Source organism: Oryctolagus cuniculus, chromosome 3 (assembly GCF_051225735.1).
Source record: "Oryctolagus cuniculus isolate XC-2025 breed Fujian yellow rabbit chromosome 3, ASM5122573v1, whole genome shotgun sequence".
In the NCBI taxonomy this organism is placed as follows: domain Eukaryota; kingdom Metazoa; phylum Chordata; class Mammalia; order Lagomorpha; family Leporidae; genus Oryctolagus; species Oryctolagus cuniculus.
Window position 1 is genome coordinate 86,531,230 of NC_142869.1, and position 27,225 is coordinate 86,558,454.

Below are 27,225 nucleotides of genomic sequence, written 5' to 3' on the forward strand. Positions count from 1 at the left end.
GTTGGAGTCTTTTCCAAGAACTCCTTGCCTATGCCAAAGTCTTGCATAATTTCCCTAATGTTCTCTAATAATTTGATGATATTGGGTCATAGATTTAGGTCTTTAATCCACTTTGAGTGGATTTTTGTGTAAATTGTAAGGTAGGGGTCTTGCTTCATACTTTTGCATGTAGAAGTCCAGTTTTCCCAGCACCATTTGCTGAAAAGACTGTCCTTGATCCATAGATTCATTGTAGCTCCTTTGTCAAAGTTGGTTGTAGATGCTTGGATTGGCCTAGCATTTCTGTTATGTTCCATTGGTCTATCCATCTATTTTTGTGCTAGTACCAGGCTGTCCTGATTGTAACTGCCTTGTAGTATGTCTTGAAATCTAGTTTTGTGATGCATCCAGCTTTGTTTTCGTTGTATAAGATTGCTTTAGTTCTTCTGTATTTCTATATGAATTTCAGCATCATTTAATTCTGTATCTGAAAAGAATGTCCTTGGTATTTGATTGGTATTTCACTGAATCTGTAAATTCGTTTAGGAAGTATGGACAACTTGATTATATTGATTCTTCTAATCTATGGATATGGAAGATTTTTCCATTTTTTTGTATATTCTATTTCTTTCTTTAATGTTTTGTAATTCTCATTATAGACATCTTTGACATCCTTGGTTAAATTTATTCCAAATATTTGATTATTTTATTTGTAGCTATTATAAATGGGATTGATCTTAGAAGTTCTTTCTCAGTGGTGGCGCTGTCTGTTTACAAAGGCTCTTGACTTTTGTGTATTGATTTAAATCCTGCTAATTTACCAGACTCTTCTATGAGATCCGGTAGTCTGTTAGTGGAGCCTTTTGGATCCCCTATATATAGAATCATGTCATCTGCAAACAGGGATAGTTTGACTTCCTCCTTCCTGATTTGTATCCTTTTAATATCTTTTTCTTGTTTAATGGCTCTGGTTAAAACTTCAAAGACTATATTGAATAACAATACTCAGAGCAGGAATCCTTGTCTGGTTCTGTATCTCAGTGGGAATGCTTCCAACTTTTCCCCATTCAATATTACCCTGGCAATGGGTTTGTCATAGACGCCCTTGATTGTGTTGAGGAATGTTCCTCTTATACCCAATTTGCTTAGAGTTGTCATCATGAAAATGTGTTGTATTTTATCAAATGCTTCCTCTGCATCTATTGAGATAATCATATAATTTTTGTTCTTCATTTGTTAATTTGATGTATCACATTGATTGATTTGCCAATGTTGACCCATCCCTGCACCCAGGAATAAATCCCATTGGTCTGGGTGGATGATCTTTCTGATGTGTTGTTGGATTCAACTGGCTAGAATTTTGTTGAGTATTTTTGCATCTATGTTCATCAGGGAGATTGGTCTATAGTTGCCTTTCTCTGTTGCTTCACTTTCTTCTGGTTTAGGAATTAAGGTGATGCTGGCTTCACAGAAAGAATGAGAGAATTTTCTCCCTTTTAATTGTTTTTAGTAGCTTTAGAAGAATTGGAGTTAATTCTTTAAATGTCTGGTAGAATTCACCATTGAAGCCATTTGGTCCTGGACTTTTCTTTATAGGGAGGGTTTTTATTACTGATTCAATTTCTGTCTTGGTAATGGGTCTGTTGAAGTTTTCTATATCTTCATGGCTCAATTTAGGTAGGTTGTGCATGTCCAGGAATCTATCCACTTCTTCTAGGTTTCCCATTTTGTTGGCATACAGCTCTTTGTAGTGATTTCTAATGATTCTTTTTATTTCTGTGGTGTCTGTTGATACATTTCCTTTTTCAGCTCTAATTTTATTAATTTGGGTCTTCTCACAACTTTTATTTTTGGTTAGTTGGGCCTATAGTGTGTCAATTTTTTTTTTTAAAAAAAGGAGGTAGCTTTTGCTGATATTTTGCATTTTTTTTGTTTTCTTGATGTAGGCACCAAATGCTATAAACTTTCTTCTCAACACTTCTTTTGCTGTATCTGGTAACTTTCTTTTAAAGATTTTATTTATTTATTTGAGAGGTAGAGTTACAGAGTGAGAGGTAGAGGCAGGTAAATCTTTTTTTTTCTTTCTTTTAATCAGAGGGGAGGTATTTTCTGCTCTCTTGGCATAGACTTAGCTCACCCTATCTCCTTAAAGGAGACCAGTGCCTCAGCGCTAAGTCCAGTGGATATAATATTTGTCTGCAATGCCACAAGAACCACACACAGGATCTGTGCAGTCCTCAGTATAAGCATAGATTCCATAGCAATGTCCCTCACCAGAGAACCAAGGAGCCCTGAGCATGTGGAGCCTTCCACAGTGACTGCTCAAAGTCCCAGCCACACCCTGAGCCCTCCCAGGCGGCCTCAGTGCTTTGACAGTCCTGGCACACAAGCCTCCCACAGTCATAAGCACCCAGCTCTGTCAGTTCTCCCCTCCAGACTCGGGCATCTCTGCTCCACTAGTTGCTGGGTGCAGACACATGCTGGCCTAGCTGTTATGTATGTCCAAAATGGTGCCCACTCTCTATCAGCTTGTTACAGGATGCTGTTGCAGAGTGACAGAGAGAAATGTGTCCCCCCAGCTTTTTTTTCCCTCTAGTTTGGCAGGTATACTATCCCCCACAGGGCTCCAAGCCAGATTCCCTCCAGGCTCTCCCTGAAGCTTTATCACCGGCTGCTGCCGACTGGTCTCACCTCGCTCTCCAAGACTGGTGCAGAGGCTCTCAGCTGCTGGGGTGAGTTGTGTGTGTCCACACCCTTCACCTACATGTCCCTCTAATTTGTGTGGAGTTTCCTCTGCCATTTTCTACCTAACTCTTCCCTGAGACTGCACTCTTTCCAATTTTTAAAAAACTATCTTCTCCTAGACTAGAGGAGTAAGCTCCTTTCCTACTCCACCATTTTAACTCTACCACTTAGTTTTATCATGAGACTCTTGCATCAGCTGGTTCATTCTCCAAATGGCCATCTGGCCTGGGCTGGGCTGCCTAGATTTAATTAAGCACAGAAGAGGAAAACAACAGTTAACAGCCAATCAGAGGTCCAGAATAACAATGTCAGGGGCTATGATTTGTAATTTTGTCTAGTTAGCTCTTGTGATAAAAATAAAAACCAATCAGAGGCCTCCCACATGGGTGTGGGGGCCCAAAGACTTGAGCTATCTTCTATTTCTTTTGCCAGGCCTTGAGCAGGAAGTTGGATAACAGGTGGAACAATCAGGACTTGAATCAGCATCCCATATGAAATGCCAGCCTCTCAAGTTGTGGCTCTACCCGCTACATCACAATGCCAGCTCCCTCTGTGTATTTTTTAAATTATTTTCTTATATAACCCTCAAAGTTTCCAATCTCCCTTGCCTTTAATAGCTAACTAGCTCTTTATTCATTCAAGATTTGAATAAATCCCTTTATTTGTGTTTATTTTATTTGATGGTAGAATTGTCATGATCTAAATTTCTGTATTCCTCCAAAAACCTTTTACTGACTTCCTCATTCCCAAGCTGAGGGTTTAAAGGAGTAAGGCCGGGGGGGGTGGGGGTGGAGGGCAGAGGTGCAGCTATTGGATTAAGCTGTGACTGCAGTTCCAGCATCCATATGGGCTCCAGTTTGAGTCCCATCTTCATTTCCAGCTTCATATTCCACTTCATTTCCAGCTCTCTGCTAATGTGCCTGGGAAAGCAGGGGAAAATGACCCAAGTCCTTGGGCCCCTGAATCCATGTGAGAGACCCAGAAGAAACTCCTGGCTCCTGGCTCCCGGCTTTGGTCTGTTCTACCTCTGGCTATTACGGCCATCTGGGAAGTGAACCAGCAGATGGAAGATCTCTCTCTTAACAAAAAAAGAGGGGCTGGCGCTGTGGCACAGCGGGTTAAAGCCCTGGCCTGAAGCGCCAGCACTGGTTCTAGCCCCAGATGCTCCTCTTCCAATCCAGCTCTCTGCTGTGGCCTGGGATAGCAGTAGAGTCTTTGGGCCTCTGCACCCACGTGGGAGACCCGGAGGAAGCTCCTGGCTTCAGATCGGCGCAGTTCCGGCTGTTGCGGCCGTCTGGGAAGTGAACCAACGGATGGAAGACTTTTTTCTCTGTCTCTACATCTCTCTGTAACTCTGACTTTCAAATAAATAAAAGAAAAAAAAGGCGGGGGCGGGGAGGACACTGAGAAGGAGCCATTTATGAGAAAGCAGATTTTTACCAGTCACTGATTCTACTAGGACATGGATCTCAGAGCTCCAGTCACCAGAATTGTGAGAAATAAACTTTTGTTGATTATAAGCCATCCAGATCTTGGTAACTTGTTACAGCAACCTGAAGGGACTAAAACGAGATGCCTGGGCCAGGATGAAGCTAGGAGCTTCATCTGGGTCTCCCACATGGGTGCAGGGGCCTAAGGATTGATTGTTCTCTTTTTTTTTTTTTTTTTTTTTTTTTTGACAGATAGAGTTAGATAGTGAGAGAGAGAGAGACACAGAAAGGTCTTCCTTCTGTTGGCTCACCCCCTAAATGGCTGCTATGGCCAGAGCTACGCCTATCCGAAGCCAAGAGCCAGGTGCCTCCTCCTGGTCTCCCATGTGGGTGCAGGGGCCCAAGCACCTAGGCCATCCTCCACTGCCTTCCCAGGCCACAGCAGAGAGCTGGACTGAAAGAGGAGCAACCAGGACTAAAACTCAGTGCCCATATGGGATGCAGGCGCTGCAGGCGGAGGATTAACCAAGTGAGCCACAGTGCTGGTCCCTGATTGTTCATTCTTTAATACAACATTTGTTTGAGGAAATATCCTGATTCTAAGGATGTATGAATCCGGATAAAAAAGTCATTTGAGGGAGTATCATTTTTTATCACATGAATTTAAAAAACAAGACCTCTGGGTAAATAAGAGCATGAACCTATCTATGCCATTTAAGAGAATTTTGCAGTCTATACAATGACTGCATAGGTATCCTGAATATGTCTTTGTTCATTGTGATAGCAATTTAAATCTTTTCTCTGAAAAGTCACTTGAAGAGATCATTATAATTGCCCTACTTTTCAAATGGACAATTTTCTTGAATAAATTTCATACATATAATATATCCCAGAAATGAAGCGGCATATCCTGAAAAACAATAATTTCTCAGAGTTATTAAAATAAAACTTGGTGTCAATTATAACTATATATTCCTCTATTATTTTTTTTCAGAAAATATAGTTTTGATCACAGTACATTTTTGGCCTCAAACTTCATTGTCAAATATATGCAATCAAAATAAATGCAAGAAGTACAAAATAAGATATTTGAAGTTATATTCTCTTTTCTGGTTTAACTAGACACTCAACAAAATTGTTGTTCATACCATATTGCCATGACACTTTTGTATTACACAATATGCATATAAATTTCATTTAGAAAAACTAAATTCATGTATCTCTCTTCTCAACTATATGATTTAGATAATTTTGAGAACACAGTAGAACTGCATCCAAACACTCAATGAATTATTAAAAAGTGCTGAGAATTACTTTATGACTGTAAAGAGCTGAGTAGGGATCATCTAATTATATCAGTTATTGCCATGTAAATACAAAACAGCAAAGTCTACATTTAGATAATTCGTCCAAAATTAATGCTTCCTACTTTCAATGAAGTCATAAAAATGAAGAATATATAAATTTTGGATCCACTTTACTTCACACACTTATTTATTCATCAGTATTTCCAAAAATAAATGCTTAAACTATGTGTGTTTCAAGCAGAAAAAAATTAGGATAAATCAAGAGAAAATACATGAAACTAAAAGGAGTAGCAAATATGTGAGTACATATAATCTCATTCACAGAAAGAAACCTCAGAGAAAGCAGCAGTCACCTTAGGGCATCACTCATTCCCATGCATGTGCAAATACATGTACACTGCAGTGATACATCTGGAAACAAACATGGACAAATTGAGGAGTTTGCAATAAAAATTTGATGAAACTTGGAAAATAACACTTGAGAGAGAATGTTAAAAATAATAAGGTATGTTATATCAAATCAGTGTACTAAAGGAAAGTATGATATTTTTTATGAATACATAGAGATGATAGAAGATAGGGATCCATTATCCTCATTAGTGCACTGATAAAGAGGAAATAAAGAAGAAAAAAAATATACAGTTTGAAAAAGAATGACATGAAAACAGTAGGAAAAGCTAAAGAATAAAAATGGAAATCAAAAGAACAAGCAACTTTATAGCTATAGGATTTTTCATTATTAAAAGGCTAAGAGATCGATGTCAATAAAACCTTATGGGGCAGGCTTTGTGGCTTAGTGGGTTCAGTGTCAGCATCCCCTACTGGTAGCAGTTCTAGTCCCAGCTACTCCACTTCCCATCCAGCTCCCTGCTAATGCACCTTCCCTGGGAAAACAGCAGAAGATGGCCCAAGTCCCTGGGCCCTTGCATCCACATGGGAGACCTGGATAAAGCTCCTGGTTCCTGGCTTAGGCCTGGCCCGCTCTAGCCATTGTGGCCATTTTGGTAGTGAACATGCAGATGGAATCTCTCTCTCTCTCTCTCTGTCTCTGTCCCTTCCCCTCTCTACAACTCTAGTTCTACCTTACTACAAAGGAGTTAATAAATTAAACCAAATCTTCCTTCCAAAGTTCAAATCCAATTTTAATTTTTTCTTTCTCTTATTGAGAACTGGCTGTGTTTAGCCTCATAGCTCATGCTTGGAAAATAATTTAATTTTTTCCTTTAAAATATAATGAAGTACAGATGAAACTGAAAAGAGTTCATACTACACTGAAAGCAAGATTTGTCTTACACAAATATAATGCAAAATGAATGGTGTTGTTTTACTGGTCAGAAATTAAAATGAGTTTTTAATATATGTTTATATATATAAAAGTACATATATATACACACACACACATACACACTACATCAGACACTGTACTAGGCACTAATATAATTATGTTCTTTTATTGAACCAGAAGTTAAAAATTAATTTTTCAGGGGCTGGCGCTGTGGTGCAGTGGGTTAGCTCTGGCCTGAAGTGCTGGCATCCCATGTGGGCGCCAGCTCTCTGCTATGGCCTGGGAAAGCAATGGAGGATGGCCCAAGTCCTTGGGCCCCTGTACCCATGTGTGAAACCCGGAGAAAGCTCCTGGCTCCTGACTTTGGATTGGCACAGCTCCAGCCATTGCAGCCAACTTGGGAGTGAACCAGCGGATAGAAGACTTCTCTCTCTGTCTCTACCTCTCTCTGTAGCTCTGTCTTTCAAATAAATAAAATAAAAAAATAATTTTTCAATATATGTGTGTTGAGTTACTATGTCAAACACTTTACTAGGTACTAATATAAACCCATTGGTAGTTCAACATAAAAATCTGTTTCTCTTAAATTCAAGATCTCTGAAACTGTATATATATGTGTATACACACACACACACACACATATGTAAGTATATATCTCAAATAATGTTTTGGTTCCAAGGAAATCATAGAAAGCTATTCTCTCTCTATTTGAAAAATAACACAATCAGTAGGAAATATTCCTATTTTAGGATCACCTTTATGGGTGGAGAAAAATATATGAAGCTCTAACAAAACTTTGAGACTATAATTTCCATGTAAACAGTAAAGAAAATTTGGTTCTAACAGTAAAGAAAAATTTAGTAATCAATTTCACTATTCAGAATTGATTAATTCACAAGAAGCTGACAGTGATGTTCTTTTTGCCTCAAATTTTTTTTTAGGGAAAGTAAATTAATAATGTAAATGACATTGGAAGAGTATGCTTGAAAATACTTAGTAGAACAAACTTTCTAAGCACCCTTAAGCACTTTCCAAGGGTCTATTTCCATACAATTGATATGCTAATTACAAACCATTAAATCAAGTCAAGGACATGTATTAGATTTCACTTTGTTAGTTTAATGTATGTTAATGTCAGTGCTTGAAACAGAACTCCATTCTTGGCTGGCAACAGGGCTCAAAAGCCGGCACTCCAGGTTCTAGTCCTGGTCGGGGCGCCGGATTCTGTCCCAGTTGCTCCTCTTCCAGTCCAGTTCTCTGCTGTGGCCTGGGAGTGCAATAGAGGATGGCCCAAGTGCTTGGGCTCTGTACCCGCATGGGAGATCAGGAGAAGTACCTGGCTCCTGCCTTCGGATCAGCACAGTGTGCCGGCCACAGCGGCCATTGGGGGTGAACCAACGGAAAAGGAAGACCTTTCTCTCTGTCTCTCTCTCTCTCACTGTCCACTCTGCCTGTCAAAAATAAATAAATAAATAAATAAAATAAAATAATTTTTTTTAAAAAAAGAATGCCATTCTTTTCTGAAATAATAATTTTTAGACTTTTTTCCTTAATTGAAATTCCACTTCCTTCAATTCATGTGAATTAATGACATTTTACATGAGTCAATATTTAGGAACCAAAGGATATGGTCAATGCTTCTATATCCTATTTATGGTCATAGAAGAGCTTTATATTTGGGGAAAGTAATTCTAGAGTTGATACTTAGTACCATTTGCCACTTCAAATAGTATTTCCAAACACAATAGAGTACCCATGTGACAAATTCAGGTATGATACAAAATAAAATCATTAGCAATTTAAAATACACATATAGGGCTAACAAATAAAGAAGAATGACATTGTTTATCACTGTTGATAATTTTCAATGTATAAAGAGATGATCTTTGCTCTCATATCTGCACATGCATGTACACATCCTACTCTTCTCTTACCCACATTGATAACAGCATTGAAACAAGGACAAGGTAGGGACCTGGTGAATTTGCCCATCATTAGAGCCCATTTTTACTGGGGAAGAAAGAGGGATGGGAGGGGCAGGGTGTGTAGAGTAGCTTGGCCTCAGTGCTTTTCATCACCTTGGATAGTTTATTATCTATCATAAAAGCACATGGCACACTAAATGTTATGAAATCGGAGAAGACCCCCTAAAATTTACCCTGAAATGTGGCCCCTTAAAGTTCCATAGAAATGCTATCCGGGGTGCCACGTGCGCTACCGGAATTTGGGGTGCCTTACGATTTCACCACGGGCTTATTACCAAATCCCCGATATTAATAAGCCCGAGAGGGTTCTTGCCTAATATTTAGAGAAGAATTCTAAATACCGGCAGAGATAAAACGAGGCAGCATGGTAGGTTTTAAGCTTTTATTTAGTAAGAAAGATGCACAGGAGAGTCAGAGCTTTATTTAGGGGAGAGAGGTGAATAGGGGTCCATACCAAGCACCAGGAACCAGCCACATGGATGAGCATCTAGGCCAGGAAGCCTAGAGCACATGGCCCTAAGGCCATGCGCCCTGGAGGCACAGGGCTACAGCAAGCAAGAGGCCAGGGAAGAAGAGCCAGGCGGGCACACTGTGCCCCAGGCTTTTAACCCACTTCCAAAGGGGAGTGGTTAATTAACCTGATTGGCTGGTTGGCACCTAGGTCTGGCCAGGTAGGGGGATGAGGACACACAGGGGTGTGGCAAAGGCATGGTCTTCCAGCTCACAAACCTAATGGATTTTAACCTATATGCCTGCCCACTTCAGTTATGGACTTCACTCTTTATTTTTATTTATTTATTTATATGAAAGGCAGATTTACATAGAGAAAGAGAGATATATATAGGGTATGGAGAGGAGAGAGAGAGAGAGAGAGAGAGAGAGGGAGAGAGAGAGAGATAAAGAGGAGACCTCCCATGCATTGGTTCACTTCCCAAATGTCTGCAAAGGCCATGGCTAGGCCAGGCTGAAGCCAGGAGCTAGGAGTTTCATCCAGGCCTCCTATATGGATGCAGAGGCCCATCCTCCACTCCTTTCCCAGGCACATTAGCAGGGAGCTGGATTGGAAAAGGAGCAGCTGGGACTCCAACTGGCACCCAAATGGGGTGCCAGTGCTGGACTTCACTCTTAGATGTTTATGAATGAGGCTGAATAACATTCTCCTTAAAATAACAATAAGGATATACTAATCACACTTTACTATCTTTGTCAGATAATAACCTAGCACATAGACTTTAAACAGTATCTCTCTCTCTCTCTCTCTCTCTCTCTCTCTCGGATATTTATTTATTTGAAAGACAGAGTTGCAGAGAGAGAGAGAGAAGAAAGAGAGAGAGAGAGAGAGAAAGATCTTCCATTTGCTTGTTTACTCCCCAAATGGCCACAAATGCTAGAACTGGATGTATCCTATTTGAAGCCAGGAACCAAGAACCAAGAGATTCTTCCAGGTCTTTCACATGGGTCCAGGGGCCCAAGCACTTGGGCCATCATCTACTGCTTTCCTAAGTGCATTAGCAGGGAGCTGGATCAGAAGTGGAGCAGCCAAGACAGGTTGTGAAGTCAGCATTACAGGCAATGTCTTAACTCAATATGCCACAGCTGTGGTTCCAAGAATATTTTGTCAAATGGAAATTTTAAAGAGTACAAAAGTGAAATTATTACTCCCTATCTCATCATCAGATTCAGCCTTTAATAAAAATTTATCCATTGCTATTTTTAAACTGAACCCTTTTCTCATTATGTCTCTGTTGCTCTTGCTTTCTCTATTGATTTTTACCTAATTCTTTTTTTGGTGAATGTATCAGGCAAATCCCAAAGATTATCTTTCACCAAGCATCTTTTAGGATGCATCTCCAAAAGATCTGTATATTGATAGCTTACAAGCAATTTTTTTTAAATTATATTTACCATTCCTATTTTTCCCTATGTGTCTTAGCTATGTCACCCAAAAAGATTATAAATTGCTAAAGAGCAGTGATCTCTCATCAGTCAGGATGTGATCAGTGATAAAATATTGGTAGATTTTGCATTTTTTTGGAGGAATTGTGGGGAGCAACCCGGACTGGACTGAGTTACTGGAATTAAGACTTATTCTATGCATCTGCTCTCCCACAATATGGCGCTGGGAGAGAAGAAAACAGCTTCTACACGGGTGCCTCCAGTTCAGCCAATAAACTGTAGGACTCGCTCCTGATTGGAGGAGAGCAGCGTACTCGGCGTGTGGGCAGCCGAGTTGGGATTGGCGGAGGAGGACTATAAAGGAGGAGAGAGACGGCATGCACCGGGAACATCTAAGGGGAACATCTGAGGGAACACCTGTGCAGCCCCCGAGAAAGCCGGCCGGCGGTGTGCTGCTCCCCTGCGGAAGTGGGGAATGTGGCCAGGGGGAACTGCCCTTCCACGGAGGTGGAAGGGATAGTAGCCAACCCGGGAAGAACCAGCAGCAAACCCGGGGAGGGCCGAGCAGACGAAAGAACAGCGCAGGGTCCTGTGTCGTTCCTCCATGAAGAGGGGGAGCGACATAATGGTGCCGTGACTCGGATATGAAGCCTAGGCAGGGTTCTGTGTTGCTCCTCCACGAAGAGGGGGAGCGACATAATGGTGCCGTGACTCGGATAGTGTTGTTCCTCCACGAAGAGGGGGAGCGACAGGAATGGGTTAGAATCAAATCTCATGTTGGAAACTATATTCCGTTTTTGTACCACTTGACTGTCTTAACCTCAAAAAATTACTGGTTATTGGAAAAGGGAAAGATCTTTTAAAAGAGATCACTCTCTACCATAAACCTAGCACCACTCTGACCTCAAGAAAGAAGGAATATTATAATTAAAGTTGGCTACACTCATAATTTCTTAACTCACTCAAGAGATGAATGGGTTCATTGTTTGTTCATTAATTTTCTCTTTGCTTCCATCATGTAAAATGATTTAAGAGGAAATTTTTGAAATCATATTTTTCATCTTGTCACCAATTTGTTTCATTTCTAAACTCTTCTTTATTGGGTCTTCAGATAAACAAAACCTAAAATAGCAAATGTACCTTTAAGTGATTCTCCCAGCATATTGTTCTTTCTAAATATTTTATTTATTTTAAAACAATATACCACATTAATATTTATTTAGACATTTTTAGTAATCATTTTCTTTTTCAAATAATGAAAGATTACCATAGGCTAATTCAGTGAATGAAGCATTTCACATACAAATTTTTGCATTATCTGATAGGTTTTCATATGTAAATCGCATGCATCTGTTTATCTTCCGTGAATGGTGTCAAATATCCTCAATGCAAAATGCACCTTAAGTAACATTATCTTCCTAATGACTTTTCTTTTCCCAAAGAAAAATTGTTTATTTGTGCCAGGTATTTAGAAATTGTCATTCAAAGAGAGCTTTTTTGTTTCTTTTTATTGGACTGCATCAGACCAAAAAGGAAAAGGAACTCTTTGAGGTAAATTACCATTATGTTAGCATCACACAAACCTTTTGGGGTTTTATGTTTAAGATTATGAGATCTCAGTCATAAAGACTTTTGAAACACAGAAGGTGGAATGTTTCAATGAAAAAAAATTCTGCTACACTTGAAAGATTGTTATTAGACATCAGGCACTTAATCATGTTTACAAACATGGAAAGACAAATGCTCAAACATCTAAAATAGTCTCTCTCCACTCTCAAGTCTTCTTTGAATTCACCATGTGGGTGAAATCAAAGCACAGAACAAACACTGTTTTGATATAGCTTTGAAGATGATAACAGCTTCTACAGAGAAAAAGGCAGCTTTGGGCTTGCAAGAAAACGATGATTGACGTGACTCCCAGCTCAAGAAAGTTTACCTTTTAATGAGTGCGTGGTGAGAAGCGCTCACCCGATGTTTTATTTGTGAAGGAAGTTGCCTAACTAGAATAGATCTCAGACTTCTGTGGCTGCTATTCAGGATGTAACACACATTCTTTAAAGCAGCAACATCTTTTGATCCAAATGAGCATATGCAAGATCCAGATGTGTACAGAAGAGTTGAAAGTGACCTAAGGATCAGATCTTTCCTCCATGGTATACAAGCTTGCCCATCAATCTATGCAATGTGGTCTTCAGGTGGAAGGACTTAATTAATACTTGAGTAAATGTCTGGGAAACATTAGAATAACTGTCATAAGAAGGGGGACATTTCAGGTTCTTTTTTATTTCTTTGTTCTTTTTTTCTTTTTTAGGCTTTAAAATCATAGAAGCATTAATCACAACACTCACTGCCTTTCTTTAAAATAATTTAGTCATAAAAAACTTCCCAGTTTTTAAATAAAATCTAGTGTCACGTCTTCCAAATTTCTCATTTTTGTTGTGTATTGTTTTTATTTTCTTGGAGCAGTTAGGCCTAGTTTTTACAACTATCTATGACTACCTTTATGCTACAATGGCAGTTTGAGTAGTTTGCAACAGAGACTCAAATAAAAGCATAAAATATTGAATAACTGACTCTTTACAGAAACAACTTGCTAACTTAAAGATTACATAGAGGTTGAAGACTGAATACTGTGATTAGAAGAATGTGGTATTAAGAAAGATATTTCAGAGATTTATGATTTTGAATCGCAATAGCAGCCATAATAAGTCTATATGCCTAAGTTGCTAGCATTGTATAGGAGATTGATATAAAGATCATGGGAATTTATGAATATATGTTTTCATATATATAGATAGTAAAACATAACCTGTCATTGGGATTACATATGAGGGCACTTTGATTATTTGAGAAAATAGTATACTAAAAGATACACTTATTTTAGGACAAAAATTTTAAAATCCAAGTCTATGAACTTTTAAAAAAAGATTTGTTTACTGATTTGAAAGGCAGAGTGACAGAGGGAGAAAGAGAGAGAGAGGAGAGAAAGAGGGAGAGAAAGAGAGAGAGAGAATCTATACTGGTTCATTCCCAAATGCCCACAACAGCCAGAACTGGGCCAGGCCAAAGCCAGGAGCCAGGAATTCCAACTCGTGTCCTGTGTGGGTGACAGGAGCCCAAGTACTTGGGCCATCATCCACTGCCTTCCAGGTATATTAGGAAGCTGGGTTGGAGGTGTGGAATAGCTAGGACCTAAAGCAAGCACTCCAATTTGAGATGTAGGCATCCTGAACTGCTGGTTAACCTGCTGCACCACAATGTCCTCCTATTTTCCCATGAATTTTTTGAAGATCCCTAATATGCACAAATTTCAATATTTTTTGCACTAAAATAAATGTATCTTTCAACTTTATTTCAACAAACTTTTAAAATTTTTATTTATTTATTTGAAAGGCAGAAAATACAGAAAGAAAGATCTTCCCTCCACTAATTCGTTTCTGAAATGCTTGCAATAGCCAAGGTTAGGCCATGCTGAAGGCAAGAGCCAAGAGTTCAGCCTAGGTCTCCTATATGGGTGGCAGGGACACAAGTACTTAAGCCTTCATTTGTTGGCATCCATAGTGCACATTAGCAGGAAGCTAGAATTGGAAATGGAGCCAGGACTTGAACTCAGAAATGGCAGATATGATATTAAGATATCCCGACTGTGGTCTTTGCTGCTTTGCTATGTGCCCAACCCCTTCCACAAACTTTTGAATATCGTCATATGTAGTCTCATGTTTCTAAATCTTTTTTTCAATTAACTTCATTTGAAAACATTACATTAAATTTTTAAAAATTAATTTCTGCAAGTCACATAGCAGTAATTCCAATATTTCTTGCTTGAAATCTCCTTAATGTCCCAAATTAGGAAAAGATCTTATTGGGTTATTCATAGTAGAAGGGAACAATTACTTATCTGATTGCCAAATGAGAAAGAAGCAGGATCTTAGTTGTTTTGCCACTGGTGTTATTTCTTGAAGCCACATAAAGGAGCTTTTGGAGAGTTACCCTGTACATATCAGAGTAACAACTGTCAACACTGCTGCTGTAACATTTACACACATTGGGATTCCAAGCTGACCATCAAGATTGGTACTTGATTTAGCTTACTCTTTTTTTTTGTTTGTTTGGTTGGTTTTGGTTAAATTGAGCCATTATGCTCTTGAGCAAATGATCTGCAAGAGTTTCTACCATATTACCCATAAACTGAGCCAAAATCAGTTCCAACCTACGGACTCTTAGGTTGTTTCTTGTACTGAAGGTAATGCACCTGTCTAGATTCCTCATCTCATTACCAAAATTGTTATTTCACAGATTCATTGCAATTTCTTGCTTGATACCTTAGCAGGAATACTCCCAGGTTCATTATGCAAATAAGTTCAGACTAACTCTGAGCTTTGCTGAGCAATGGTTCTTACTAAATCACATGGGAAAAAAAAAAAAAAAGATCTCAGGACAATGAATTTCTACTTGCCCCATATTTGCATGACGAAAAGGGTCACCCAGACCTAGGGCAGAATAAGGAAGATCTGTGCTAAGATGATCTTCCCTTTTTTGCACACTCAAAGAGCAGCTGGTACCCTTTCTGGGTAATACAGAAAAACCACCATCACAGTAGAGAAAAATAAACATTTTGACATTCAGGTATCTAGGCAGATGTATGTCTATATCTGTATGTTTATGTACATTTTGTACATATGCATAATATATATTATATTAAATATATGCATGTACAAAAATGCATACAAATGTATCATTTGAAATATACATATATTTATATATAATGCATTCACAATTTCATCAAAGTAACTCAAAGAGAACTTAAAGGTCTATAGTGCAGAAAACAAACACCAAATCTTTCCTCACAACTCTCCAATGCCCAGTTCTGCTCTTTCAGGTTTTAACTATAAGCTTCACTTATATATTATTCAATAATAAGCTTATAATAATTTACTTCTTGGTCTATCAATTTACAAAATAATCTATAGAGCTTACCTTTCCATAGTTACACTTTTTTAAATGTAACTTACTACTATTATTATCTAACAAAATTACCAAAATTTGAGATTTAAGCAAATTGATGTTCGTATTTTATGGCAATGTAAATGCCATTCATTTCTCAATAGAGAATTAATTTCTTTCAGAACTTTATTTTTATTGGATTAGTAATGGCATTGTTTTTGTTTTGTTGTTTCATTTCTCTTGGTGTCCCATTTACTTTACTCTTTGAAAAAATGCTCCAGCAGATGTATTTAATAGTGAACACTACTGTTCAAAAGTTCATGTTTGTTAGCTACTCTGTCAGTTATATGTATTTTTTTCAGTTAATGGTCTCTCAACTGCTCCCTCGTCTTCTTTGGCCTGGTTGATCCCCAGATGCAGCCCAGAGCTGACCTTGGGTACTTCTTTCTTCTTTGCTCTGGGCTAGCTTTTTTTGTTTCTTAAATCCAGTGCCTTTCTCTTTGTTTGCTTCTCATTTTATCAAACAGATTCCCTAGTACTTGCCAAGAATAAGAGAACACCTTGCACTTGAAAAAAGTCTTAGTTCTACTCTTACACTAGTTGGATAATTTAACTGAATATAAAATTCTATTAAAAATAATTTCCTTTCATAATTTAGAAGTATTTTTTCATGGTGATCTAGCAAAAAGCAGATTTTTTTCATAGCCTTAGCAGCTCATGACTAGAGCTTCCAGTGATCACTGACGTTATAAATAGGAGTGTCAATTATTAAATCAACAACAGGGGTCACTGTGCACTTGCTCCCCATGTAGGATCTCTGTCCTTAATAAGTTGTACTATAAGAATTAATGGTAAAACTTGTCTTCAAACAGTACTTTATACTTTGTCTGTCTTTGTGGGTGCAAACTGTAGAAACCTTTACTTAGTATAGAGTTGATTTTCTATATATAAAGATAATTAAAAATGAATCTTAATGAAGAATGGGATGGGAGATGGAGTAGAAGGTAGGACAGGAGTGGGAAGTGGGAGGGAGGGTATGGGGGTAAGAACCACTATTTTCCAAAAGCTGTACCTATGAAATTTATTTTTATTAAATAAAAGCTTTCTTAAAAAAAAGAATTCTGAAGTCATTTTGTTTTTAATTATGTTTCTCTGCGTATGACCCTAAGTGTCTTCTTCTCTTCCCCCACCCCCTGGGTATTTCTCTTGCTCTCATTTTTATCTCCTCTTTCTTTTCTTCCCCACTCCCTCTACCACTGGATATTTACTGTATATTATCTCATTTTTATTTTTTTAGATTTTCAAGCATAAAGAATAGAAGATGTGATAATAAAATGAACATTTATATCTCTTATATACCTATGACCTTGCTTCCAGATCTATCCAAACCTCCCTTATTGCTACATACTCATTCTCAACACACAATTAAGAAAATTCTCAGAGTGGGCATTGTGGTACAGCTGGTTAAGTTGCCACCTGAGATGCCTGCATCACATATCAGAATGTTGGTTTTAGTCCTGTCTCCCCTGCTTCTGATCCAGTTCCCTGCAAATGTTCCTGGGGAACAGCAGATGATGGTCCAACTACATGAGTCCCTACTAGGCATGTAGGAGACTGATGAAGTCCCTGACTCCTAGCTTTGACTGTTGTGGCCATCAGGAGAGTGAACCAGCAGATGGAAGATTCTCTCTCTCTCTTCCTTTCTCTCTCTCTTCATTTCTGTGTCACTCTATCTTTCAATTAATAAATAATTTTTTAAAGAAAACTCAGGATTGGCATTGTGGCATAGTAGGCAAAAGCCTTGCATCCAATGCAGGCATGGCTCATGAACCATCTGCTCCACTTCCAATCTAGTTACCTGTTAATGGACTGGGAAAAGCAGTGGAAAAAAGTGTTTGGGCCCCTGATACCCATGTCAAGACCCAGATGAGACTCCTGGTTCCTGCCTTCAGCTTGGAGTGCCTGTGTTTGATACCCAGGCCTGGCTCTTCATTCTAGTTTCTTTCTAATGCAGAACCTGGAGTCAGCTGTGATGATTCAAATGATTGTGTTCCTGCCACTCACTTGGGAAATTTGGATTGAGTTCCTGGCTCAGTTTCCGGCCTAGCCCAGCTCCAGCTATTGCAGGCATTTGGGGAATGAAGCCCTGGATAGGAGAGTTCTGTCTGTCTCCATCTTTATGTTTAAAATAAATGAATGCTTTAAAAATATGGAAGAAGTATGAGGACCCTATAACTTAGTATTTAAAATATCCAGATAATCTCTTTAAATAGACAAGAATTAATTGCTTTCATGTAACTTAAGTCAGCAGGTAGACAGCCCAGGACATTTTTGTTGCCTCACAAAACAATAGGGTCTCAGAATGACTTCATTGTCTTGGTCTTTCTCTACAGTTCACCCTGGAGTTTCACAAACTCTGGTAAAAGCTGACTACTTCCTGTGTGCTTGCTGCCCGAGGATATTCCAAGTGTTCTCTCTAAGGCATGGGCTTTAAATCCCTGTCCCAGAATGGCTGGAGTAAGTCCTAAATCCAAGCTGTATTCCACATGCAACCACAGAGAAAAGCAGCAGAAGAGTACATTTTCTTTTGAGGAAACAGTACAATAAACATTTCTGTTACATTTCATTGACTAAATATAGTGATATGTATTTAGTCAGAACTAACTGCAAAAGAAGCAAAGAAATGCACGTAGATGATAGGCAGATAGATGAATGGCAATAGTGATGAAAGAAAATTCTGAAATGTCCTAAATTTAATTACAGGGACTAGAGGATGGAGAATATGGGGAAAGATAAAAGAAGGTGATCAGTAAACGGTTCACATAACACAAGACCACTGCATCTGTTTACATATCAACTTTCAGAACTATTAATCCCAACCACTCCAGAAGCACCGATTTTTACTCCTCATAGCCTACTCTCCTATCTCAGTGCTTTTTCTGCTTCACCTTAGCCTGCCCCTCTGACTTACGGCAGATGTAGGTTTGGTGGAAATAATTAATGTTTTCCTTCTCCAAGTTTTTGTTTTTAAAGATACTCTCTAAGCCCTAAGCCCCTTCTGATTGGACTATGCCCTCTCCTCTCTCCTGCTGAATTCCTCTCTATCTTAACATAAGCCAGGAGCACTGATGTGCAGCAAACTTATTTAGTCATCCACTATGACCTTGCTACCAACAGGGATAACGATTATCCACAGGATGGATCATGGCGGACATTTTGGTTGTAAGGGTATGCCTATTAATATGGTGACAGAAGACAAGAGAACTCTTTGAGACATAAAGACTCTCTGCAGCACCTCTATTGAAGAGATGCCTGTCGGTGTCACTGACCCCATCGGGGAGGGGCTGTCCTGCTACCTACCCCTAGCTGGGGTTCAGCCATGGAGGGGGGATTTGAGAGAGAAGGGCGCCAAGAGATGAACATCTGATCACTTTTTTCTCCTTTGAGTAAACATCATTTTTTGAAGAAAAAGAAAAGATACCTCCAGCTCCAGGTCTGGGAGAGACTTTTTTCTAATTGCTACCTGGCCTTAGTTGCTACCTGAAAAATCTTGTCCCAGAACCCTGACCTTTATTGGCTAGCAGCCTAACGTCTCAATATACCCCTTTATTTCAGAGCTCTTTCCCTCCCAAGATAGACAGATGTTAGATACACACATACATATGTATATACATAAATAGATGTAGACATATATGCATGTATACATATAGACACATATATATTGTTTATGTATTTAATATGTATAAAAATCAATGATCAAACTTTCATTAAATTTAAGTATACTATGTATTCTTATTTTTTTTTTAAAATTGTGTTTTCAAAATACTTAATGCATCTTTAAATGTTAAGGCTATAAACTCAACCTAAGAAAAGGAATTCCTGTGTGTCTTTTCCTTCACAAAATTACTGCAAAACTAGATACATGGTAGTAAAATGCCTCAAATCTGGATATTGTCAATCAAATCAACTTCTTTCTTTGCCTTTTTAAGCTCACTATTACCTTAACTGATATCAATCACCCATGAGATAATAAAGTTAGTTAAATGCTTATGTTAACATTTTGCATACAAAATTATAGACTTATTTTTTCAGGGGAAATTTTGGGTTATCTTTAATATGTGATGTCAATCATCATTGATAAAATCAGTATTTTTGCTAAACCTTTTATAGATTCTGACTCACACGTTTGAGAATTCTCAATTTTAGGGTATTTCATTGGATAAGGCACAAGAGAAGATATTTGGCCCATATTTCTTTTTCTAATTTGACATTTTAGTCCCAGATCCTCAGTACACTAAAACATAACTTAGTATTATTTATGATCATTCAGGAATGCTTAGTAAAGGCAGTATATAGTAATTGGAAATAGGACAAGCTCTTTAAAGTTAAATAATCATCTGCCTTTAGAAATAAAAAGAGAGAAGGGGGTGGTGCTGTGGCATAGTGGGCTAAGCTTCTGCCTGTGGCGCCGGTACACCTTATGGGTGCCGGTTCAAGTCCCAGCTGCTCCTCTTCTGATCCAGCTCTCTACTGTGGCCTGGGAAAGCAACAAAAGATACCCAGCTGCTTGGGCCCCTGCACCAATGTGGGAGACCCAGAAGAAGCTCCTGGCTGCTGGCTTCAGACCAGCCCAGCTCCAGCCGTTGTGGTCATTTTGGGAGTGAACCAGCAGATGGAAGACCTCTCTCTCTGTCTCCTTTTCTCTCTCTCTCTGTAACTATACCTCTTAAATACATAAATAAAATCTTTTTAAAAAGATATTAAAAGAGAAAAAAAAGCAGTACAATTTCAGAAACAAATAGAAATCAGGGAAGTCCTCATGCAGATAAGAATTTCCACCAAAAATCTAATCTTGATTTTAAGGTATTTGAAACATTATTGTTTCAAATTATATGGATAAACGTTATACATAAGATCCTTCCCAAATTGAAACAAATTCGTTGCGTACTTATTTTTTTCTTTTCATTTCATCAGTGTCAATTTTCCAGTTTGACTATAGCTCTTGGACTTAATGATGGGTTATAATGCTTGAAAAACTAATATAAGCCAAAGTGATAGAAATCATATTGATGTATGTTAAAAATAACATAAGGAGCTGATTTGTCTTTTTAAGACATAACAAATTTTTGTCTTTATCAGATATTGATAAAATATCAGTTTATCATGAAGCAAATTTCTAAATTTACATTAAATGCACTTGCAACTTAAATAAGGTGATATGTTAAATGCTCTATCTTTGCTTTTAATATTATATACCATAGAGTTGTTCTTATTTACCCTGTTCCTTATAATTCTTTCCTTATCTTCATAATGTTATCTGATCTGAGAAGTTCTAGTTGTTGGAAATTTATACATACTCTCAATAGAATTATGATGTGACATGGGACTCCTTTTACTTTTCCAAAAAATTATACAAGTTTGTCTTTGTTGTAGTCCCTTTTCATCACTGCCAATTTAATTTAAACAATTCTGTAGATATCAGTGTCCACTTTTTATTTATTATCCTTTTTTTCTTTCATGAGGTCAATAATACAGATAATTTTAATTAATAGCACTCAGGAATATAAATGAAATACCCCATCTTTGACACAAAAATACAATGATAAATGATAGTCTGACATTCTTCACTACTATATATCTGTATTTCTAAGAGTCAAGGCATAAGGATCTAAAAGGCAGTTCCCAAAATACTTCTTTTAAAAAAAATTTTGTGAGCTTTAAAAAAAAGTTTGTTTACTTTTATCTACTTGGAAGGCAGAGTAAAAGAGAGAGACAGAGAGAGAGAGCAAGAGAGAAGGAGAACTTCCATCTGCTGGTTCAATTCCCAAATGCCCACAATAGTCAGTGCTAGGTCAGTCAGCAGGAGCTAGGAACTCCATCTAGGTTTCCCATGTGCATGGCAGAGACCCAAGCACTGTTGTCTCCAAGAATGGCATAGCAAGAAGTAATATTAGAAGCAGAGTAGCTGGCATTCCAAGCAGATATTCTAATATGGGCTGTAGGATTTCCAAGTGGCAGTTTAACCAGTTGGGCCACAAGGCCGGCCCCTCTCCAACTATTGCACTACAAATGATGGAATGAGAAAAATTTTTCTAGGTTATTAAAATAATAATTATAAATTAGTTGGAAGGTCCAAAAGCAATTTTTTAGATTTATTTATTTATTTTAAAGGCAGAATTCAGACAGAGAGGGGACAGAGAAAGAGAGAGAGACAGAGAGATCTTCAACCTGCTGGTTCACTCCCCAAATGCCAGCAAAAGCTAGGCCAGAGCCAGGCTGAAACCAAGCGCCAGGATATTCATCAGGGTCTCTCACATGGGTGACAAAAACCCAAGCAATAGGACTGTAATCTGCCGTCTCGTATTTGTATCAGCAGGAATTTGGATCAGAAGCATGGAGCAGCCAGGACTGGAACCAGGCAGGCAGACGTGGGATGCAGGACCCAAGTACTGGCCAAACCCCTGCATCACAACTCCAGAAACACTCCAGAAAGTGTTCTGTAGGTGTCTCAATCACATGGGTTTCAGAGTCAAATAAGATTCATAAAGCACCATGCCTTATGTTTTTCAAAGTACATCAGCAAAGTCAAAAACTCTGAAAAACTTAGCCGTGTTTTTAAAATCTATTTCTTGGTGGCCGGCGCCGTGGCTCAATAGGCTAATCCTCCACCTTGCGGCGCCGGCACACCGGGTTCTAGTCCCGGTCGGGGCGCCGGATTCTGTCCCGGTTGCCCCTCTTCCAGGCCAGCTCTCTGCTATGGCCAGGGAGTGCAGTGGAGGATGGCCCAGGTGCTTGGGCCCTGCACCCCATGGGAGACCAGGAAAAGCACCTGGATCCTGGCTCCTGCCATCGGATCAGCGCGGTGCGCCGGCTGCAGCGGCGGCCATTGGAGGGTGAACCAACGGCAAAGGAAGACCTTTCTCTCTCTGTCTCTCTCTCTCACTGTCCACTCTGCCTGTCAAAAATAAAAAAAATAAAAAATAAAAAAAAATAAAATAAAATCTAAAAAAAAAAATCTATTTCTTGGGACTGGAATTGTGGTGCAGTGAGTTAAGCTGCTGCTAGTGATGCCAGCATCCGTATGGATGCAGGTTCATGTCCAGGCTGTTCCATTTCTGATTCAGCTCCCTGGTAATGTATCTAGGAAAGCAGTGGAAGATGGCCCAAATGCTTGAGGTTCTGCTACTCACATGGAAGACCTGGATGGAGTTCCAGGCTTTTGGCTACAGCTGCTTGTGCCCATTTGGGGAGTGAACCAGCTGATGAAAGATCATCCTCTGTTTCTCCCTCTCTATACATAACTCTTTAAAATAAATAAATCTCTGTTTAAGATTTATTTATTTATTTGAAAGGCAGAGATACAGAGAGGCAGAGAAAGAGAGAGAGAGGTCTTCCATCCACAAATTCACTCCCCAAATGGCCACACCATCTACAGCTGAGCTGATACAAAGCCAGGAGCCAGGAGCTTTTTCTGGGTCTCTCACACGGGTGCAGGTACGCAAGGATTTGGGCCATCTTCTACTTTCCCAGGCCATAGCAGAGAGCTGGATGGGAAGTGGAGCAGTTAGGACTAAACAGGTGCCCATATGGGATGCCAGTATTGCAGACGGCAGCTTTACCCACTACACCACAGTGCCACCCCTCAAATAAATAAATCTTAAAATCTAAATCACATTAAAAGAGATGTGAAGTTAATTTTAAGTAATATTTTATATCTTTACTGATGGCATCTTATTAGCTTAATTAACTTTTGCTAATGAAGGCTTTTGACATATACAATTCTTCCCAACTAATTTCAACAATGAAGGACATATCAGCCAACTTTAGAATGTAGTTTTATAATTACAAAATGGATAGAAAAAGTACATTAATCTTGAAAAGAAGAGGTAAAGAAAATTAAAATTAATGAAATGTGACTTGGTGGGGTTAAGGATGAGGAGAAATAGGGTACAGACATCTGTCTACATTGAAGGACTTCAGAGCACTTGAGTGAATCTTTCTCAGATTACAAACAAAAAGAGATGGAGACTGGCAAGGGAGGGGAAGAGAAGGACTGAGAGAAGGAAAAAGTGGAGGCAGCAACTCTATCATTCCTGATTTCCTTCAAAAAACAAGGAGATTGGTTTGTCATGGTCTGTTGTCTGTTTATGTCAGTAGTTTAGCATAATAAGAAATTACCCTTATTTATCCTGCTAATTAACATGAAAACCAAAAATCATTTATTTTCTGAAAATTCAATTAGCAATTCAAAGGTTATATCTTACCTGTATCGTAAGACTGATAATAATTTACCCACCTATTTCTTTGAATTATGTGCAACCATTAGGGGAATGGATCTTGGAGATAGGAAGATCTAGGAAAACTTAATTAAGATAAAGTGACTACTGATTTTTTTATATTTATGTGTCTAGTTCTTAACTTGGCTTAAAGATACATAGATTCGAGTCCCTTACTTGATCTGTGTTCTAAACCTTAACTTTATGTTTTTATTTCCATTTTCTAAAATTTCTCCTTTGATGTTCTTTATATCATCATATTGGAATAATTCAAGAAATTAAATCATATGATGCATAAAAAAATAGGAATGATAGTCAACATTTTTAACCATATAGTTGAATTGCCTTTATTTTTATATATTTATTAATCCATTGAAAGAGTGACAGAGAGAGAGAGAGAGAGATCTTACAAGCAGAGTCACCTCTAAACGGCAACAACAGTCAGGACTAAGCCTTGATGAAGCCAGCAGTCAAGAACCCCATACTTGTCTCCCACATGGGTGGCGGAGGCTCAAGTATTTGGGCTACCATTCACTGCCTTCTCAGGCAGATTAGCAGGAAGCTGGACGGCAAGCAGAGCAGCTGGGACTCAAACCAGTAATCTATGATATGCCGGCATTGCATGTGGCACCTTAATCTGCTGTTCCACAAATGCCAGCCCCAAGTGAATCAAATTGCCTTTAAATGTCTTCTCAAATTAAATTTGTTTATGAAGTGTCTGTTATTAGACCTTATAAAGAATTCACTTATAAAGATTTATGTATTAAAATGTAAACACAGCATGATGGACTTGTATTCCAAATGGGTAACCTACGTTTTTCTACTTAATTATAATTCAATTATACATTTTTGTCTTTGTTTAAAGATAATAAAAATCAAGGTTCTTGTTGCCCCTTACTGTAAGTAGTATTGAATCTATGTGGCCTGACTCAATGACTTGTTTAGAGTTCCTATTTGACCAGTGAGTAAGTTCCATAACCTCACATAATTACCAAAGGTATTTTACACTGAGTAGGCGAACACAACACTTGAGTAGTGTTTAGTTCTTCAAGTAGAGTTTTATTGAACATTGTATGAGTAAAAACGTTAATGTCTTTAACATGATAGAGAATTTAGGTCTGAATTAAGAATTCTTAGAGAAGAAGCAGGTTTTTAAACTAGCAGTGAAAATGCTCACATGCCACATTGCAGTGCCTGGGATTGAGTCCTGAACCTTATTCCTGACTCTGACTTTCTCTTAAAGCAGAGCCTGGGAGGTGGCAGGTTATTCATTAATGAGATTCCTCCTTCCATATGGGAGACCTGGATAGATTTCCTGGCTCCCAGCTTTGGTCCTGGTTCTAGCCCAGCCATTAAAAGCATTTGGGAAGTGAACCCGTGAATGGGAATGCTCCTGCTCACTCTCTCTTTCCTCAGATAAATAAGTACAATTTTTAAGAAATGAAAGCTTAATTTTGCAAAGTTAAAAAATTTTAAAGGAACTAAAATACACATCCTTTTCTCCAGGATTAAAATCATATCAATATTAAGTTGAAAAAAATCAAATAATTACAAATCACAGAATCACTCTTCAAAGATTTGTTGTCACGCAGAATGAAAATTAAAAATTACTGCCCAAATGAGGTCTGCTCCTTGCCCTCTGTTCCTGCACTGCATATTTACTTTTTGTGGTGTCCACAGGCTAGCCAAAGAATAACAATTGTGATTCAGGTTGGAATTTTGGTCCACCAGATGTCAACTGACCATTGGCAATCAATTAATTAATCATGCTTATGTAATGCAGCCTCAATAAAAACTCCCTATGCCAAGTCTCAGGTGAGTTCCCATAACATACACTACTGTGTGTACTGTCATACATTGGTGCTGGGAAAGTAATTCATTTTGAGTCCATAGGAAAAGGACAATACAAGTTCTATATTTAGTATTTCCCCTATTCTACTCTTTCCATACTTCTCTTTAATATGTAAACTTTTCATGTTAAAACATATGACTGTGAGTAAAATGACTTTCAATAAATTTAGTCTATCAATTTTCCAAAACTTAGGTTGGTTAGGGAACTTTCCGAACCTGTAGTGTCTGTTAGAAGAGAGGGTAATCTTATGTGGGTTTTTCTAACCAACTGCAGTGCCCAACAATCTCACAGTTGGTGTCAGAAGAGAGAGTGCGCAGTCTTCTGTAGATACTGCTCCTTTTAATTTTGTTGTTGGATAACCTATTCACAGTACATATCAATGCTTCAAACATGACATGTTTTTAAAAGCACATTTATGTAAGTTAATGTCAATGAAATTAATCTTTGGTGAAAAAGCGGTCTTTCCTAAAAGATAAATCCATCAAACAGTCATGGATAGTAAGAATCATACAGATATTGACTTGCTGGATTTGGTGACTATGTATTTGGGATTGATACAAACTAAGAGGTTGCTTTCAGAATTTGGGCCTAGGGTATAAGTACAGTCAATGTCTTAAATGGGGGGAATAGGTTCCCAGAGAACTTTACTGACTAAATAGACAACTGACACCATACATCATAGAAGTTTCTCTTACTGATAATCAGCAGTTATAGAGTTCCTGTTGTATATAAGGGGGAGAATGGTCAAGTTCTAGAAATGTAGATAGCTGGGGCCAGTGTTGTGGTGCAGTGGTTTAAAGCCCCAGCCTGCAGTGCCACCATCCCATATGGGCATAGGTTCTAGTCCTGGTTTCTCCTCTTCTGATCCAGTTCTCTGCTGTGGCCTGGAAAAGCAGTGGAAGAAGGCCCAACTCCTTGGGCCCCTGTACTCGTGTAGGAGACCTGGAGGAAGCTCCTGGCTCCTTGCTTTGGATCAGCTTAGCTCTGGCTGTTGCAGTCATTCGGAGGGTGAACCAGCAGAATGGAAGACCTTTTTCCTCTCTCTGGCTCTACCTCTCTCTGTAACTCTGTCTTTCAAATAAATAAAATAATTCTTTTTTAAAAAAAAGAAATGTAGATTGCACATGTAGTGGTTTGGCTACATACAAATATAGAAAAGATGTGCCATGATTCAAGTGACCAGATCCTTTTTTGTCCTGGAACCATCAGACAGATCTTCTGAGTAACAGAGGATAAATCCTAATCCTATGTACTGTTTTATGCCTGATTCATCACCGTCAAAGCATATCAATTCTTCTATTCTCTTGCATTTAAATACATGAAAAGAAAACCTGTAATGCTTCAGAAAATTATTTCCATTAGTAATCTCAATGGCTTTGGGATGGATTTAATTTTGCTAAAGCTCTGTGAGGAAATATATCTGTCCATTGCATTCAGAAAAATCTTCTTATCCCTCTGTAATAATATAAAGGATGAGCTCAAATCTATGTACAGTAACACATGAAGTCTTTAAACAATACATCACT